The sequence below is a fragment of the Ursus maritimus genome, unplaced genomic scaffold, assembly GCF_017311325.1.
Source record: "Ursus maritimus isolate PB19 unplaced genomic scaffold, ASM1731132v1 scaffold_26, whole genome shotgun sequence".
Classification (NCBI taxonomy): Eukaryota; Metazoa; Chordata; class Mammalia; order Carnivora; family Ursidae; genus Ursus; species Ursus maritimus.
Genome location: NW_024425119.1, coordinates 16,845,551 through 16,864,138, shown reverse-complemented (window position 1 = coordinate 16,864,138; position 18,588 = coordinate 16,845,551). Strand labels below are relative to the sequence as shown.

The following is an 18,588-nucleotide window of genomic DNA, read 5'->3' as shown; positions in this document are numbered from 1 at the left end:
TAAATGTGGTTGAGACTAGACAAAAAAATGACAGTGTAAAACAATAACGATATTCTATTAATTGAACAGATGAAAGTTCAAAACACAACTAAACATCTAGAAAAGAGCATGCCTTTCCAGGAGAAGATTCAAGAAAATGCTTAACTTTATACATTGTTACACATGCATTTATAATTTCTATGGTAGGGACTTTCAGCTCTGATGGGGATAGAGTAGTTCTCGGTGGATCAGCAACCCCGTCTAGTATAGATAAACATAAATCAAATACATGTAATTAAAGAAAATAAAAATGCATAAAATAAATCTAACAGAAAAAATCTGTTCGAAGGAAGTAGACAGTTGCTGGAATAAAAAGAAGTAGAGAGAATTCTGAAGGGAGAAAAACTCAGAGATAAAGGATGGCTTCCTGAACGCTTACAACCCCCGGGCCATCTGCTAGACCATGCATTTGGGGCAGCTGGAAGTCTATTGCAAAGTCCAGAGGAAGGTTACTGAGAAAGGACGGGGAAAACAGAAGAATTATGCATGGAAATTTAGAGACTCATATACATAGCTAATTTTCTGTCAGTACATTTGCCAAATGCTGAGGCTGCGTGGAGCACAGGTCTAAATTTTGCAGAAAAATTTTGAATAGCATAAGAGAGTGTTACCATTCTCATGAGGATAGAAATTAGAGATTTTTACTGATACAGGAAAAAGCCATGGAATACATACGATTTTTAGTTAAAAGTAAAAACAAAAACGAAACAGAAACCTGGGAAGCAGTGTAAATCAGAGGTGGACTCAAACTTACTAGAAGTTCAGCCCAGCTTTGATTTATCATAATCTCTGTTAAGATTAAGATGATCAACCACTTCTCTATCTGAACTGTGAAATGAAGGAGAGAAATTTTCAATATACAGAAAATAAGACCTGAAAATAGTATACAAGCCTCTATGATATTTCAGAAACATAGTGTCGGGAGTTCAGTCTGAGGTAAAAAACAAGTCAAAAAATAGGAATATAGGGGCGCCTGGGTGGCACAGCGGTTAAGCGTCTGCCTTCGGCTCAGGGCATGATCCTGGCGTGATGGGATCGAGCCCCACATCAGGCTCCTCCGCTATGAGCCTGCTTCTTCCTCTCCCACTCCCCCTGCTTGTGTTCCCTCTCTCGCTGGCTGTCTTTATCTCTGTCAAATAAATAAAATCTTTTAAAAAAAATAGGAATATAAAGAACAAAGGAAACAGAAAATATAAATGGACACCTATGTAAATGCAGATAGACATATATAGATAGATAATAGGTAGATAGATTTAAGTAAAGTGACTAGAAGAGTCCAGCACTAAATTAGATACAGTATAAGATAATAGAACTAAATGATATGACAATAAAAAATATTTGAATATTTGCATAGGGGAAAAATTATGAACACTGAAAAAGAAAAGTGTCGTAGAAGAAGCATTACTGTTGATGAGTCCGAAAGTAGAGAACATAGAAAAGGGGGAAATCAATATCAGAACTGTTAGGATTCTAACAAAATTAAAGTATTTCATTATTGGAAAAATTAGTTACAATACATTCAAGATATACTGAAATAGTTAGTATGAATATAATGATAACTATACCTAGGAACAGCCCAGTACGAGCACTGAAATCAAAAATAACAAAAAATAAAAGCAGGCAGAGAAACAGAATCGCATTTCCTTCAAAGCAGCAACAAGGAAGCTGATGGCTGACCTTTCCATGGGTGTGATGAGAGTCAGAGGAAATTGAATTAAATCTGCAAAGTGCTGAAAGGAATTAGCTCTTACCCTAGCAATCATCTATATGCAGTGAAAATATTGTTCAAAAGAAAAGGTGAAATAGTGTTTTTGGTAAATTAAAAACTGAGGGATAGTTCACAAGTTTAGAAAAACCAAAATTGAGACAAATTGTCACTAGCTAATCTGTAACAAAAGAAATACTAAGTGAAGTTGTTCTGGCAAAAGAACTTTCCAGCAGAAAATGGAGTTCTGCGAGAAGGAATAAGAGCCCCCAGAAAGGGCACATATAAGGGCAAATACAAATGAATATTGATTGAATACCAATTTCCAAAACAACACAATGTCTTATGAATTTTAAATCTCCATGAAATATGATAAAAAATGGTAAATGAAGTTGAAGTTTCCTACGGTCTAGTATTACCAAAGAAGTGAAAAATGAAATAAAATAATTGTATCAGACTATGGAGTGTTAAATATAAAATATTTTTAGAATCTGTAGTGACCACTAAACAGGAAGTAAATAAGATTAATAAATTAGAAACTAGCAAGATAAATCTAAGTAATAAAAAGTTTTGATTTACACATAGAAAGCAAGAAAAGAGAGAGAAAATCATAAGACAATTGAATTAAATGCTATAACATTTTTGATGTATTTAAAAACCCAAATACATCATTACGTAGGTTTCATGTAATTGTACCAAAAGTAAAAGACTTAGATAGCCAGACGTCCTAAACAAAAGACAACTGCAACCTGCTTGTAAGAGATATCTATTGAATGTAAGAACACAGAGAGATTCTTACAGGATCGAAAGCAACAAAACATGCGAACACTAATCAGAAGAAAGCCAAACACCTGACAAGAAGGACTCAAGGCAAGAAGGCCTTAAACTGTTATATACTTATAACACACTTTCAAAATATGAAGAATAAAAGTTGGCAGAAAAACAAAAAAACAAAAAGAGACAGACAAATGCGTAATCTTAATGGAAGACTGCAATAAGCAAACAAAAATGAGAAAATATATAGAAGACTTTAATGTAATTAAGAAAATCAACCTGTTAGACCTATAGATAGTATGTGGGTTCTTTTCAAGAGCATATATAGTACTTCCCCAAGTTAACCATGCACTGTCATTAAAATTAAAATGATTTTTATTACTTAGGGCATGGGCTCTGATTGTAGTGAAATTTAAGAGATAATCAGAAAATTCTCAATTGCTCAGAAGCAAAACAAAATACCATAAATGACTGAGAGGTCAATGAAGGAAATGTAATGGAAATTGGAAAAAAGTTAAAGAAAATGGAATGGTGACATGATTCTTTAAATAACTCTAACATCACACAAACAGGAAGGAACACTTCCTAAGTTTCTGGGGTCAGTTAAGACTGACAAAGGAATTGAAAAGAAGAAAATTACTGACAAATGTTGCTGAGCAAAGTAAATGCAAAAAAAAAAAAAAATCTCAGCAAAAGAAGAGCAATAGAATTTAGAAGTATCTATGTATATATTTGAAGTCTGTAAGTGCATGTATATGTATTTATACACACTGTATGAATGCTTACTTAAAATTTACTACATATGTGATACACACACACATATATGAAAAACTAACAAACTAAGGTTTATTTTAGGATTGAAAGGTTGGTTTAACATTAGAAAAGATAACCCATACAATTCACCACATTTTAAAAAAGGACAAAACTCATTCAATCAACTTGATAGTTATAGAAAAGAGAGTTGACAAAATTCAGTATACTTACTACAGTGTACTGTCCCCAGAAAACACCCACAAGAAAACTTTTAACAAATCAGGAATAGAAGGGTATTTCCTTAACCTGAAAGGAAATGTCTACAAACGGTTCCTACAAAACAGAAACATGTATTTGATGCCGACTTCGTGAAAGGAATGGCCCTTCCTCTTGTGTTACTGAATATTGATTTGAACCATGTCTGTACACAAATAGCCATGAAACACGAATGCTCCTAGCAGCCTTATTCTCCATACTACAAACCTGGGCTCATTTCCAAAGTTCAAACGTCCTAGAATGTATAAATTCTGGTCTATTCATTCAGTGGAATAGTGTACCGTAACAACCACAAATAACCACACTTACCCACAATGACATGAAGGGATCTCACAAATAGAATCTGAGGGAATGAAACATAGCACGAAAGTGTGCACATATGTTACACACTTATATGCTGTTGTGAGCAAGGAGAGAGTATCCCCTTGGGTGACGTAGCTGGAAGACAATAGAAGGAGTTTTGGGGGTTTCGATAATCAATTTGGTTTTTTTATCTGGGTGCTGGTTACATTATGGTTTCATTTCGGAAAATTCATCAAGCTGTTTGCTGTTCCACTATATACACTTTCCATGTGACTGTTTATTTAAATTGAGTTTATTTAAAATAACATAAAATAAAGATTCTGAGGGAATAGAGCATAAAAATCCAAATGCATCAGATTTATAGGCTAATTTCGTATTGTAAAGGCATAACAGGAAAGACGACCAGCACACTTATTTTCTGTAATTATTCTCCATAAAAAGAAACTGCTGCTTTTGATCCTATCTATGTATATGCATATGCATATGTGTATGTATATGGATATCTCTTTCTGTTGCACAGATCATTCCTCATTTCTGTGAAAAAAATGCCATTCTAATCATAATTCAGGTTTAGATCTGAAACCTATTTACTCCAGCAAGATGGGTGATGCTGCTTGTGAATTTCAAACTATTTAATATTAGCCTCATTGCGTTTCTCAATAGCTGGCCTTGAAACATAAGGCAATGTTTTCTTCTGCCAGTGTTCACAACAGACGTTATACAAAATTAATTAAAGAAATTTTAAAGAATTTTCATCCCAAACCATTCTGTTCCTTATTCCTTTTCAATGCAATGTCCTAACATAGTATATACTAGAAAGTGCTTAAAGTGTATACACACACACACACACACACGTGTGTATGTATGTTCAGCAATAGAAAGCATTTTTCATCTGTAATCTAATTGTAAATAATTTATATGTAAAAGCAGCCATTAATGTAGCTCTTTATCTTTTTGGAATAATGTGAACAATACTAGACTTTCAAAAATACGATGACTAATGTTCTATGCTTTAATCAAAACATATATTTTGACAGTTATTAACCTACCATACAAAATTTGAACCTAATAAAATATTTTAAGCATGTGTAAAAAAAGTTTAATGACAATGAAATGTTTTTCATCTAAAGCTTCTCCTTAAGAACAATGAAAGCTAACCATGTAATAAATCTATTTTACCAGTCCTATGCTATTTTTTGCCCTTTTTCACATTTCATTAAATTTCTCTATGTATATCATGAATAAATACATATAATACTTATTAATACATTTTCACATAAATAAATTAAAAATTATATTCAAGGATATGTCATATTTTTTTCTAAAGTACTTTTATAATAACTTTTAAAAATGAGTGGAATAGTGTAAAATTTTGTTATGTCTTCTGTAATAAATTATGATTAGCACTTCTATTTATATGTTATTAAATTATACCAAAGATATATGATTTCTGAATATTAATAGAGCATTCAAGATAAAGAGAGGTAGAATAATATGATGACATATTATGAAGGGTAATCCTACGTATTTTTCCCATACCAGCTTGTTCATAAGAAATGTTTACTGATAAAATAAAGTAGAAGTCACCTTCAGAGAAAATTCCAGTATTTAACACTATTTGTATATGGCAAGAAAATTCTCATAAAAATGTTAATGCCATTGAGCTAAAAAAAATTAATGTACTTATTCATACAGGTAGGGGTTAATAGATTTTTAAGGATTTTTGAACTCTTTCATGGAGACAAAAGTAGAGATGCATTTAAGGGTTTTAAACAGGATGCTAAAATGGTAGGTTGGCATTTCTGAAGATTTTTCTTAGACAAGGTAACAGATGGATTGAAGATCTATTATGACTGAACTATAATGCCCTTCAATGATAATATTGATTTGATAGATTAAATTTATGTCTGTGGAAAAAAGTATTAAAAGTAGTAAATGATATGTTTATGCATTGGAAGACTGAACATAATCAAGATGTCCATTCTCTTTTATTGGTTCATAGCCTAAAAGTTTCTATCAAAACTTAAGCAAGTTTTGTGGGTTCGTTTTTTGTTTGTTTGTTTGTTTGTTTGTTTTGGTTTGGTTTGGTTTGGTTTTGGTAGACACAGGCAAGCTTTTTCTGTAAATTTATATTGAAAGAGAAGCTCTACAATAGCCAAAACAATTTTGAGAAAGAGGAATAAAATGGGAAGAGTGACTCTCCTTGAAGTTGAGGCTTAGTATATACTACTTAGAGTAAGGAAGACAAGGTGGTATTGGCAGAGAGAGACATAGAGGTCAATGCAACCTAACAGAGAACTCCGAATAGACCATATAATATGTTCAGCTGGTTTTTGATGAAGATGCAAAAGCAATTCAATGGAGGAAAGAGCCTTTTCAACAAATTATTCTGGAGCAAGTAGGCATCCATAAGAAAAGAACAGAACTTCCACATAAATCTCATACCTATACAAAAATTAACTCAAAATGGATCATGGGGGTGCCTGGGTGGCTCAGTTGATTGAGGGTCTGACTCTTGATCTTAGCTCAGGGCTTGATCTCAGGGTCCTGAGTTCAAGCCCCATGCTGGACATGGAGCCTACTTTAACAAAAAATGGATCATGAACTTAAATGTACAATAAAAAACAGGAAATTTTCTAAAAAAAAAAAAATTAGGAAAAAATCTTTGGGACCTATGACGAGGCAAAGAGTTCTTAAACATGTTACCAAGCCCACAATCCATAAAAAGGAACTCCAGTAAATCGGATCTCAGTAAATTAAAAAGTTTTGCTCTGCAAAAATCCTGTTAGAAGAATGAAAGGACAAAAGAATATACTTGCAAGTCACATATCTGACAAAAAATGCCTTTTAACTATACTGTATAAAGAATTCTTAAATGTCAACATTAAAAAAACAAATATCTAATTATAAAATGGGCAAAAAGTATAGACAGATATTTCACAGCGAGAATATACATATGGAACATAAACATTTGAAAATATGTTCATCATTGGCCATTAGAAAAAAGCAAAATAAAATCACTTAGTATTCACAAGACAGAGAACAGGAGAAGAAAGAGTTGCACAAGAGAACTCTTAAAAGGTCTCTAGAGGTAGTCAGCAGAGCACTGTTTGATGCACATGTGTGGGGAAACTGTCCACAGAGAGGACAGAAGCATATGAAAGTATTAAAGAGTACATGGTGCTCACACAAGGACAGGAATAGTGCTTAGTCCCATCAGCCAGACTAGAAAATCTCGTAATTCACAGGATTTTGATAGAGTGTGGAGATGGGTCTTGCCTTAGTAGTGGTGAATAATTCACCCTAAACTAAATACTGCTCTAGTCTTGCCAAGCAAACTTAAAGGCAAGGCACAAAAAGATCAAACTATTTCTGAGTAACAGTGCATACCAGCGTGAAACGCAAGAATATTTGTAAGAATAATAATAATAAAAAAAAATTCAACGCCCAGCAAGGTAAAATCCAAAATGTGTGGCGTCCAATTAAAGATGATCAAGCATGGGGGCGCCTGGGTGGCACAGCGGTTAAGCGTCTGCCTTCAGCTCAGGGCGTGATCCCGGTGTTGTGGGATCGAGCCCCACATCGGGCTCCTCCGCTGGGAGCCTGCTTCTTCCTCTCCCACTCCCCCTGCTTGTGTTCCCTCTCTCGCTGGCTGTCTCTATCTCTGTCAAAAAAAAAAAAAAAAAAAAAAGATGATCAAGCATGCAAAGATTTGGGAAAATATAACCATTAAAAGGGAAAACAAACAAACGAACAATCAAAACTGACTGAGAACTGACATACATGTTAGATTTAGTAGAAAAGGATATAAAAACAGTTGGGTTAAAATAGTTAACTGGAGACATAGAAGAAATAATAAAAAGACCCAAATAGAATTTCTGAGATGACATGTACATAAAGCGTAATTGACAGCAGGTCTGACATTGAAGGAGAAAAGGATTAGAGAACTTGAAGACACAGCTATAGAAACTTTCCAAAATGAAACACTCAGAAGGAAATAATTAAACGGTAAAAGTGTAAAAGTGAAGTTTGGACAACTTCAAGTACCCTAAAAAATGCATAATGGTGATCCCCAAAAGAAAGGAGGGAACAGGGAGGCAGAAAAACATTTGAGAAATAATGGCTGCAAATTTTCCAAATTTGATAAAATATATAAATTCATGTTTTCCAAGGAACTCCATAAATTTTAAGCACAGAAACATAAAGAAAATTACACCAAAGTACATAATCAAATTGCTCAAAATGAGTGATAGAGAATCTTTTAAAAAATATTTCATTTATTTGTTTTGGGGGGGAGGGGCAAAGGGAGAGGGAAAGAGAATCTCAGCAGACTTTGTGCTCAGCGCACAGGGGGCTTGATTCCCATGACCCTGAGATCCAAAGCCAAGAGCAGAAGTTCAACCGACTGCACCACCCAGGTGCCCCAAGTGTTAGAGAACCTTAAAAGCAGCCAGAAGGGAAAAAAAATACTACTTACAGAAAACAGAGATAAAGATGACAGATTTCGCACAGGAAACAGCACAAGCAAGAAGAAATTGAAGCAACATCTTTAAAATACTGAAAGAAAAAAATACACTGCCGACATAAAATTCTATATCCAGCAAAAATAAATTTTACAAAGGAAAACATAATAAAGTCTGTCAGACATAAAATAACGAGCACATCTGTCAATCAGAAAGAAAATGATACCAGGTGGAAATGTGGGTCTACACAAAGGAGTAAAAAGCACTAGAAATAACTACATGGCTAAACACTTTTTTTTTATCATTTAAATCTCTTTAAAAAGTAATTGTATAGATGAAAATAACAGCAATGTGTTCTTGGGTTTATAATATATGCAACATTAAAATATATAACGACAGTATCCCAAAGTCCAGGAGAAGAGAAATGGAAGTATACTGAGGTGAAATCCTTACGCTACACTTTGATAATATAAAAACACATGACGGCGGACGGCATTCAGTTAGAGGTGGACTCTATAAACCCTACACTAATCAAGAAAATAACAAAAGAAACAGACAAAATGGAATCATAAAAAATACTAGTTCATCCAAAGACAGAGAAAGAAGAAAAGAAAAAGAATGGTTGAGGCAAAAAGAAAATAAAGAGCAAGGTCATATAAATTTGCACATATATAGTTACATTAAATTTTAATTATCTAAATATTTTAGTTAAAAGTTAAAGATTGCCAGATTACATAAAATAGCAAGACCCAGTTTTATCTTGGAAAAAATAATCCGCATGTTAAAAAAAAAAAAGACACGCATAGGTTACAAGTTAAAACGGTAGAAAAGGGAATAGGATACTTGCAGTAATTAAAGGAGACTTCGGTTATTATATTAATGGCAGACCATTATCATTTAGAACACATTCATATACGCATAATACATACATACCCCCACCCACATACACACAGATTTTATACCTTTATAACAGAGGCAAGAGTTTTTAAAACAATGTTTTGTATGCTTCTGCTTTTCTTGGGCCAGAAAAGTTCTTTTTCTTTTTTTTTAAGATTTTATTTATTTATTTGAGAGAGAGAGAGTGCTCGCAGGAGCAGGGGGGAGGATGGGGGAGGGTGCAGAGGGAGAGGGAGAAGCAGATTCCCTGCTCAGCAGGGAGCCAGAGGTGGGACTCGATCCCAGGACCCTGGGGTCATGACCTGAGCCAAAGGCACACACTTAACAGACTGAGTCACCCAGGCACCCTGAGAAGTTCTTTTGGGGTTCCGAAATCTTGGCTTTGGTTATGGTGGACGAAGGTTTGGAGAACCAAAAGCCCACAGTTTATAATACCAGCCACTAGGCAGAGAAAAGAGTAAGAACGTGAGGTCAGAGCAGTTTTCCTACCACTAGAAAAGGGGATACTGATACATTTAGCTTGTGGCGAAGAAACACATCACAGGGGAAAGAGGTAGGGTGTCTTTGGAGGGGAGAGTGAAGTGTGCTGGCACAGCAATTAGGGAAGATCTAAGAGCTAATTGCAAAGTTGTAACAAGACAGAGATGCCCCCTGAGTGCTACAACTAAAAGTTTAAAGTGACAAAAGAAACAGTAAGTGCATAATAAGTAAGTAAAAAGAAACTTAGTCTGAAGTAAAAGTATAATCAGTAGGATTATGTTTGGGATTTTAATGAGGAGGTGACTCTAAGCCTCAGTAAACTTTAAATATTTAAATTAAGCTTACAGAGGTCCAGAAGCACTTTAATGCTAAAAATCAGAGTTCCTGAAAAATCAATCACTGTGAACATTTTCCATCAGGAAGCTTATTTAAAATAAGTATATGTGGGGGGAAAATGGCACTTGCTTTCACTGAGGGAGTGTTATTTTAGGAAGTTTTCTATGTGGTTAGATGTTTTACATACGCAATAATAATTACAGTTATTATAGTAACATAATAGTGAACACTTGGAATCACCAATGAGGCACTGGGGTAGTTAATTTACATGTTTTCCGTTTTATTCTTCCCCACATGTGTCAAGGGAAGTGGTGTTTTTTTTTTTTAAAGATTTTTTTTATTTTTTATTTATTTGAAGAGATAGTGACACCCAGCGAGAGAGGGAACACAAGCAGGGGGAGTGGGAGAGGAAGAAGCAGGCTCCCAGCGGAGGAGCCTGATGTGGGGCTCGATCCCAGAACGCCGGGATCACGCCCTGAGCCGAAGGCAGACGCTTAAGGACTGCGCCACCCAGGCGCCCCAAGGGAAGTATTTTTATCTCCATTCCACATATGAAGAAACTGCTACTCAGTGACATATCTAAATGGTTTGACTAGAAAGTGGCAAATTAGACTCCGACTATTCCAACTCCAAGACCTCACCTTTTTAACAGGGTGACAGATCATGAGCCTGTAACTAATAAAACTGAAACAAAATAGCATAGTCAAAATGATAGTTCCCTGTATGAACAGTATGAACTTTTGCACATGCCGCTGAAGGCAAAACTCATCTAATCGAGATTCCAGGGACTGCATATGGGTAGTGAGAGTTCCATCTAGAATTTCTGAGATTTAAATTCGACCATCAGGCGAACCTTAATTTCAATCTGCTACAATTTTCTCCTCCTCCAGCTGAAACAAACGGATTCTCACCAGCTGGTTCTTCCCAGGTCCCATTTCTCTCATGTTTATACTCAGTATCAACTTTCCTTTGCTGATAGTCTGACCCTGATTCCTGGGTCCTCTTCTGAGCATAAGGGCCCCCTATCTGGTTCCACAGGCCCCTCTCTATATGGGTCATTTGAAATCGAGGGAGGGTCATTTGGTTGCAAAGAGCAGAGACTCATTCAAGCTGCTTAAATAAACAGGTGATTTATCATTAGAAGCCACGTGGGCAGAATTGGGACTAAGAATTCCTTCAGTACGTGAAGCCTCTCTGGACACCAGCTTCACTCTGTCTCGTCCGCAAGGAGAGAGAGTACAGGCTGTGAGTGAAGATGGTTTCACTTTAATCTTCAGTGGAATGACCTACGAGCTACGTGCTCTCGGAAAATTGTTTCGTTTTGCTCTTCCGTAAAATACAGATCATGATAGCATCTACACCTTGGGCGTGTGACGATTAAACGATTATAGCCTGTGTGCAGCTATTCTATTTTGGCTGGACCACAGTGCGCCTTAAGTATGTGTGAACTTCGCTACTACTTTGCATAAACTTCACAGTCACTTTTTAAAAAAATTTTTTTTTGTTGAGGTGATATTCACATAATATAAATTTAGCCATTAAAAATGTACATTCTCCCCATTACACAGCCATCACCCTATCCAGTTCCAAAAACCTCCCCAAGAGAAAACCCCATACCCATTAAGCAATCTATCTTCACCCTCCCTTCCCTCCAGAGCCATTAAAAAAAAAATTGTCGTAGAAAATACAACATACGAGTAACATAAAATTTACATCTTAACTATTTTAAGTGTACCTTTCAGTAGTGTTAACTGTTTGCATTGTTGTTCGACACGTCTTTAGAATTTTTTCATCTTGTAAAACTGAAACTCAATACCCATCGAACAACAATTCCCCATTTCCCCCTTCCCCAGCTCTTGGCAACCACTATTCTACTTTCTGTTACTAGAAGTTTCACTATTTTTGATACCTCATGTAAGTGGAATCATACAGGATCTATTTTTGGGACTAGCTTATTCCACGTGGCATAATATCCTCCAGGTGCACCCATGTTGAAGCATCTGGCAGGATTTTCTTCTTTTTCTAAGTCTGAATAGTATCCTATTGCATATATATACCACGTTTTCTTTTATCCATTCACCTGCCAGTGGACATCCAAGCTGCTACCAGCTCTTGGCTCTTGTGACTAATGCTACCATGAACATGGGTGCGCTTACAGTCACTTTTGACTTTTGACTTTATCTGCAAGTTTTCGTTGTTCTTCTCCTCCTGTGACACACCTGCATGCTGTTTTTCCCAATTCTTAATATCTTTCTCTACCTCATAGATTTTGCTTATAATAATAACAATGGTTTTTAAATTAATCAGTATCAGTCTGATTTCATTAGATGGCATTATGAAGTATCAAATTTTTGTCGCAGTTTTATTACCCTTGTGTAGCAGTTACGATGGTTTCAGTAGCAAGATCTAGGAAAATGCAATTCAAACTGGGATTTGTTCACATGACCAAAGATCATGGAGCAGAAGCTCATGAATGAGGCTTTTCTGTGAATCTCAGCTTTGTCCTCCGATTTGAACTGGCTTTGTTCTCATGGTAAGAAGAGGGCTCCTGGTAATCCATGGATAAAGGCTTTCTCCTTCACAGAGAAAGAGAAAGGCTTTCTCCTCTTCTTTATCAACAACAAATCTTGAATTTTCCTTTGACTGGTTTGAAGGAGGACGACTGTTTATGGCTAACGCGACCACCCTTAACACAAGTCACTGCAGCTGAGGGGTTATGACATGCACCAAATGTCCTGGCCTAGTCAGGGGGCACCCTTTGGAAATTCAGGGCCTTATTAAGAAGAGAGAGAAAGGGAAAATGGATGCTGGAGAAGCAACCAAGGAGAGCCTCTCTGCTTGAGATTTTTCTCCTCTAAGGATAGCTACTAATGTCCTGTTGCTGTCATCTTGTTCCATCGGTGCAACTATCCTGAGTCCCAGTACCTCATACCCTTATTTCAGTTCATAGTTCTTCAGGAACTATGTATTCAGAATGCTCTGATATTCTACAGGAAAGAAATACCTTATGTGTAAGTATAAAATAGCGTGGCTGGCTCAGTGGGTTAAGCGTCTGCCTTTGGGTCAGGTCATGATCCCAGGGTTCTGGGATTGAGCCCCATGTTGGGCTCCATGCTTGGCAGGGAGCCTGCTTCTCCCTCTCCCCCTGCCTGCTGCTCCCTCTGCTTGTGCTCTCTCTCTCTCTGTCTGTCAAATAAATAAATAAATAAATAAAATAATTTTTTAAGGGACTGGAGGCAATTCATAGACGAAGTAATATTGCCTCCACCTTGGGCATTTCTGATACTTCCCAAGAACATCTTCATAGGAAAGCAAAGATTTCTCTCCCTCCTGGGATCCAAACTCAGGTACAAAATTGATCCTCATGTATTTAGGAAGGGACACATGAGGTTTGCATATATACTTCAGAAAAGTGAATATACTCAGGTGTGAAAATTAAACTCTAATAAAGCTTTGGGTTATACTCACCTCTGTGAGTACTTTGAGCTAAATAATAAATTCTAAACATGTCTTAGTGTTATTATTCTCAATTTGTACAACAAGATACCAAGGCTCAGAGTTAGAACTCCTGCTATAAGAAAAGAAAAGGAAAAAAAAACAAAAAACAAAACCACTTAGCTTGCAATAAATGAAGCCGTAATTAGAACCTGTCTTCCTGATGTCAAGTTCTCTTATTGCATGTTTCAGAGGAATTTCACTCTTGGTTGTCTCTCTGTATCATGTTCCACAGTGGAATTGTATTTATAGTCATTCTGTGCCTTACTTGAACCTGTAGATTACCAATGGGGGAGATATTTTTTATTTTGGTTGTTGGAAACTCCCACACTTGCTGGGCATGGACACATTCTCATCATCAGCTATTTTGCATGTCTGTCGTCAGTATGCTAACAGAGCGTATCAGAAACTAGTTTTTAAAATATTATTGTAGAGAAGATGGCTTAACTAGCTCTTGACATCCTTCAACAAGTTAAATCATATGATAAGCATCAATCACTAGAAAACAACTAATTACAGAATTTTAAGTTAGTAAGAACTCGAAGTGAATTTTCCTAACCAGCATTTGTAGCTGGAAAAATGAATTCCTGGTTTCAAGTCACAGTTCTCAACTCTGACATTTTAATGCAATGTCAACTTTGATAAGAGAACACAGCACGAATGTGGCAATCTCTGAACTCAGATTGCTCTCCTTGGGCATAGTTTCATTATTACACTCCATAAGAAAGACTAATTTTCTTGCTGGTAAGTTAGGAGACATTTTGAAAATATCTTCTATGGAATAGAAATAGATTTTACATGGTTTTATTTGAGCCGATCTTGTATATGATGATTTTGTTTCTGATTTTGTTGTGTACCTGCGGTATGTGGACACCTGCGTCTGCGAGCCTCTATTTTTGTGCCTTTTCCAGGACTTTATTGTATCATAAATATCATATTGCTGATTAACTCCAGTCCTAACTTACTATTTATTACATCTAGGATCCAAGCCCATCAAACCTTTCCAACCTATTCTTCTCTTATTGATCATCTTTTCCTTATTTACTAATGGGTTCTTTTTCACTCTTGTAGCTTCAGTGACCTCATTCCATTAAACTACTTGTTTTTCAACTTGAGACAGCAGCAGATAATTAGAGAATATTTGAAGTGAAATGTGCTGGTCTTCTCCAGTTTGATTGAGACTTACACATGTGCATACCAGTACATACAGTGAAAAACATATGGCCACTGAGCAAGATATAGCTTTAATTAGAGAGAATATTAATCAGATGTTCTACAATCCTTGTGTAAATGCACATGATTAAATACCTATAAAATCGTTATTCCGCATATGCAGGTGTATGCACGATTCGTTGCTTATTTGAACTGAACTTTTTAAAAAAAGATTTTATTTACTTTTATTTATTTATTCATTTATTTTTAAAGAGAGCAAGAATGAGCAGTGGGGAGGCCTAGAGGAAGAGAGAGAGAGAGAGAGCAGATTCCCTGCTGAGCAAGAAGCCTCATGCAGGGCTCAATCCCAGGACCCCGAGATCATGACTTGAGACGAGGGCAGACGGTTAACCCTACTAAGCCACCCAGGCATCCCCTGGATTGAACTTTTATATAACGCTTAAATTATTCAAAATTTTTCTATTTCGCAACTTCCCTAATTCAAAATATATCTGAGAATTAGAAGTACAATGAAGAAATCACATATATATATATATATATGTGTGTATATATATCCCCAATTCATTAATAGAAAAGTGTGCCCTCCCAACTAAGCCTATTCTTTAGATGAACTCAATGTTGCTGGGTAGCTGCCATTAGTTTGAATGGTACATTGAAGAAAAACCCAAACAATGAGTTGGACACTATCTGGGAGAAATTTTTTCTGTGATTTGGGCACGTAAAAGTTACACAAATAGAATGAAAGTGTAATTAATTTTAGAAAAAAACCCACTAGTTGGGCCAAGGAAACCACCACTGTGTTCTAAAACGCTTTTAGATTGTTCACGTCTTAAAAGCTATTCAGGCTTCCCAATTTTTGTAAGTCAGAATCAGGTTGCAAAAATCTAAGCGACACCTCGTTCAGGTGTGGCTAAGAAGAGAAAGGACCACAAAGAGCCCATTAGCCAGAAGAGCTGGGGGCTCTGCGAATTTCTATCAGAGAGTGAACTCAGATCTACTCAGGCAACTTTCTCTGGTGATCCCAATGGTATTAGCGCTAGGATCTGCTTCTGAACATGATGGAGAAATCCACGCATCGCCAAGTGATTTTAGACTTTGAGCTACATAGGACTTCAGGTTTTCTCCTTAAAAAAGGAGAGTCGCTTGTTCCATATGTGGGAAGGAATGTAGGGATGGATATTTGATTATTAGAGGTCAGGCTTGGGCAGAGAATGCTAGTAGCTGTCCATTACATATGTAAATATATTTCTTCACAGGCACGTAACTAGCCTGTATTTCCCAGTTTCTCTCCCACAGGTAGTTGTGGCCATGGGACTGAACTCTCGCTCATTTCTAGTGGAAATGCTGGACCACTCGGAGGTCTGACGCGCCCTCCCCTTTCTGGCTGACTGAAATGATGATGCCCAGGAATCTTGGAAGTCCCTCACTGAAGAACTAAAGAAGGCATTAGCTTGGGTTCCTGAAGAACTATGTAGAGATCACTGCCCTGAAGTATTACTTATGAAAGAAAACAAACCATTTGGTCTTGAAATAATAAATTTGGTCTTTAAATAAACTACCTGTAATTTTTCAGTCCACTTAATTTTGTAACATATTGAGAGCGTATTGTCCTATTTTGCTGGCAAAAAAATGGGGCTTGTGCCTGTAATAGAGTACCACGATCTGTAGGATTAAACTCAATGTTAAATGTGATCAATCCTTTCTAAAACATCCCGGGTTATTTGTCTGAAAATAAAAATGAGCAAATTTTGCTTCTTCTCTGGTCCCATTAAAATGTGAAAAATGATTCATTTTTCAAAGCAGTAGCTGTATAAGAATTTGAAGAACTTGGAAAACAAGCTATTTTCCACAGTCTGAAGCTCAACAGGGATAGAGCACATTTCAATATTTCTAATTAAACTGGCAGAATAGGTGATGATAACATCTGGGGGTTTTGTGGTAATAAAACCTATTGATGTTGCTGACCTGAATATTTCTTATCTGTGAAAGACAACAATTGAAGATAAGCCGAGGTAAAAAAAAGAGGAAAATGGGAATAAAGTCACCACTAAATAGCTAATTCTATAATTTCAACATGAACTCTCTCCTAGAAAATTTTTTTAAAGAAACTTTTATTTAATAAACATTAGGTCAGTTAGTCAATATGAGTTTTTCACATCGTTTAAGAGATATTTGAATATAGGGGCGCCTGGGTGGCTCAGTCGGTTAAGCGTCTGCCTTCAGCTCAGATCATGATCCCAGGGTCCTGGGATCCAGTCCCAAGTCTGGCTCCCTGCTCAGTGGGGGTTATCTCAGTCTGTAACTCCCTCTTCCTGCCGCTCCTCCTGCTTGTGCATGCTCTCTCTCTCTCTGATAAATAAATAAATAAAATCTCTAAAAGAGAGAGAGAGATTTGAATATAGATATAAAAGCTGTTACAAAAATCTCTTCATCTCTCAATAATATATCAGGTAAAAATATATTCTCCTTAATAGAATTCAAATTTGAAGTCACAAGTCCATTTGCACCCACTAGAAAAATTTTTTTGTTTTTAGTGTTTGTAAAAATAAAAATAAGAGCATATGTGAATGGATATCTAGACAGCACACTGTTAACTTCGTGTGTGGTAAGAACAAATAAGTCCCCTTGTAGCTATCCCTTAACGTTTGACCAAAAAAAACCCCACAAAAAACAAACAAAAAAAACAAAAACACACTAAAAGAAGTAAATTTGGCTATAAAAAAAAACATGGTTTGCAATATTTGAAATTACAGGAGATTTTTGCAATATAGAAATAAGTGTTTCTTTAAAGACAGTCTTTTTTTCTTTTTTCTTTTTGGCAGTCTTATTTCTAAGCAGAGGGTTGACGCTGTAATCACCAACTTCTGTAGTTTGACTAGAAGATGGCAGCAGTGTCAACAGATGTGTCGCCACAAAACAAACACACTAAGAGTTGGTCCTTTTAAGCGGCTCAGAAGTAAATTAAGCATGAACGACATAATGCTACTTAACTTGTAATTGTGACAAACTGAACCAAAAATTATATCCAGGCTGGGCAAGCAGCACGTGTTCTACCTTCTCTCTAATTACGCTGCTTATTTTCTCATTTTAATAGTCTTTTATGAGGGAGGTATTCCATTTAGTATTTGCGTTTCTTTTTGTTTCTCTAAGGTCTGCATTTGGTTTTCCAAAGTATTCGATTTGGACATAATACTGTCTTACCTTTGGACCTTCTGGGGGCATTGCCGCAAGGACGACGAGTGTTTGAATTCATGCAAAGATGAGTGCGTGTGTCTGCCGCTAGGGGGCGAGCAAACACAGTTCTGTGGGAGTTGGCGAAGGCAGGAAGGAGCTAAGGTGGATGGAGAGTCTACTTTGCGTGGACCTTGAGGTTTGCCATTTTTGCATATGTTATATGCAATTATGTAATTCCTACAAAGGCTTTGAAGGTAGGGTTTTGTTTTTTTTTTAATTTCACGATAAATAGCCTTTCTGATGCTTCGAAATGCTGTGATTGGCCCCTGGGACAATAGCACTAGAAAGCTTGCATTTCACACACCAACACACACCGCCCAAAGATCCTCAGGGTGAGCCCGGCCAGAAATGGGCAGAGGAGGGGGCAAGAACACCAGGCCGAGAGCCCGGCTGACTAGAGCTCTTCTGTGGTATCTCCAGCTGGAGGTCATGTGATCCCTAGAAGTCAGAGCTGGAGAGGAGCAGGGGTGGAGATAAAGATACAATTGTGACAAATGCAGAGACATTTTTTTCTAATTGAGAATCTGGACACATTTAGCTTCTGTTACACCTCCACGTTTTTTATGGTTGTCCTATTATTGTCTTCTTTTAACAAACATTATCCACATGTAGTTTGGGGCTGTATAAGGTGGCATCTTTCCTAGTTTTTCTGGGTGGAAT

The 18,588-nt window shown here is 36.5% G+C and overlaps 1 pseudogene; it reads right to left on the bottom strand.

Moving 5' to 3' along the window:
• LOC103677838 overlaps positions 1-17,916 on the bottom strand; it is a 31,905-nt pseudogene extending 13,989 nt beyond the window's left edge.
• Positions 17,917-18,588: the final 672 nt, after the last annotated feature.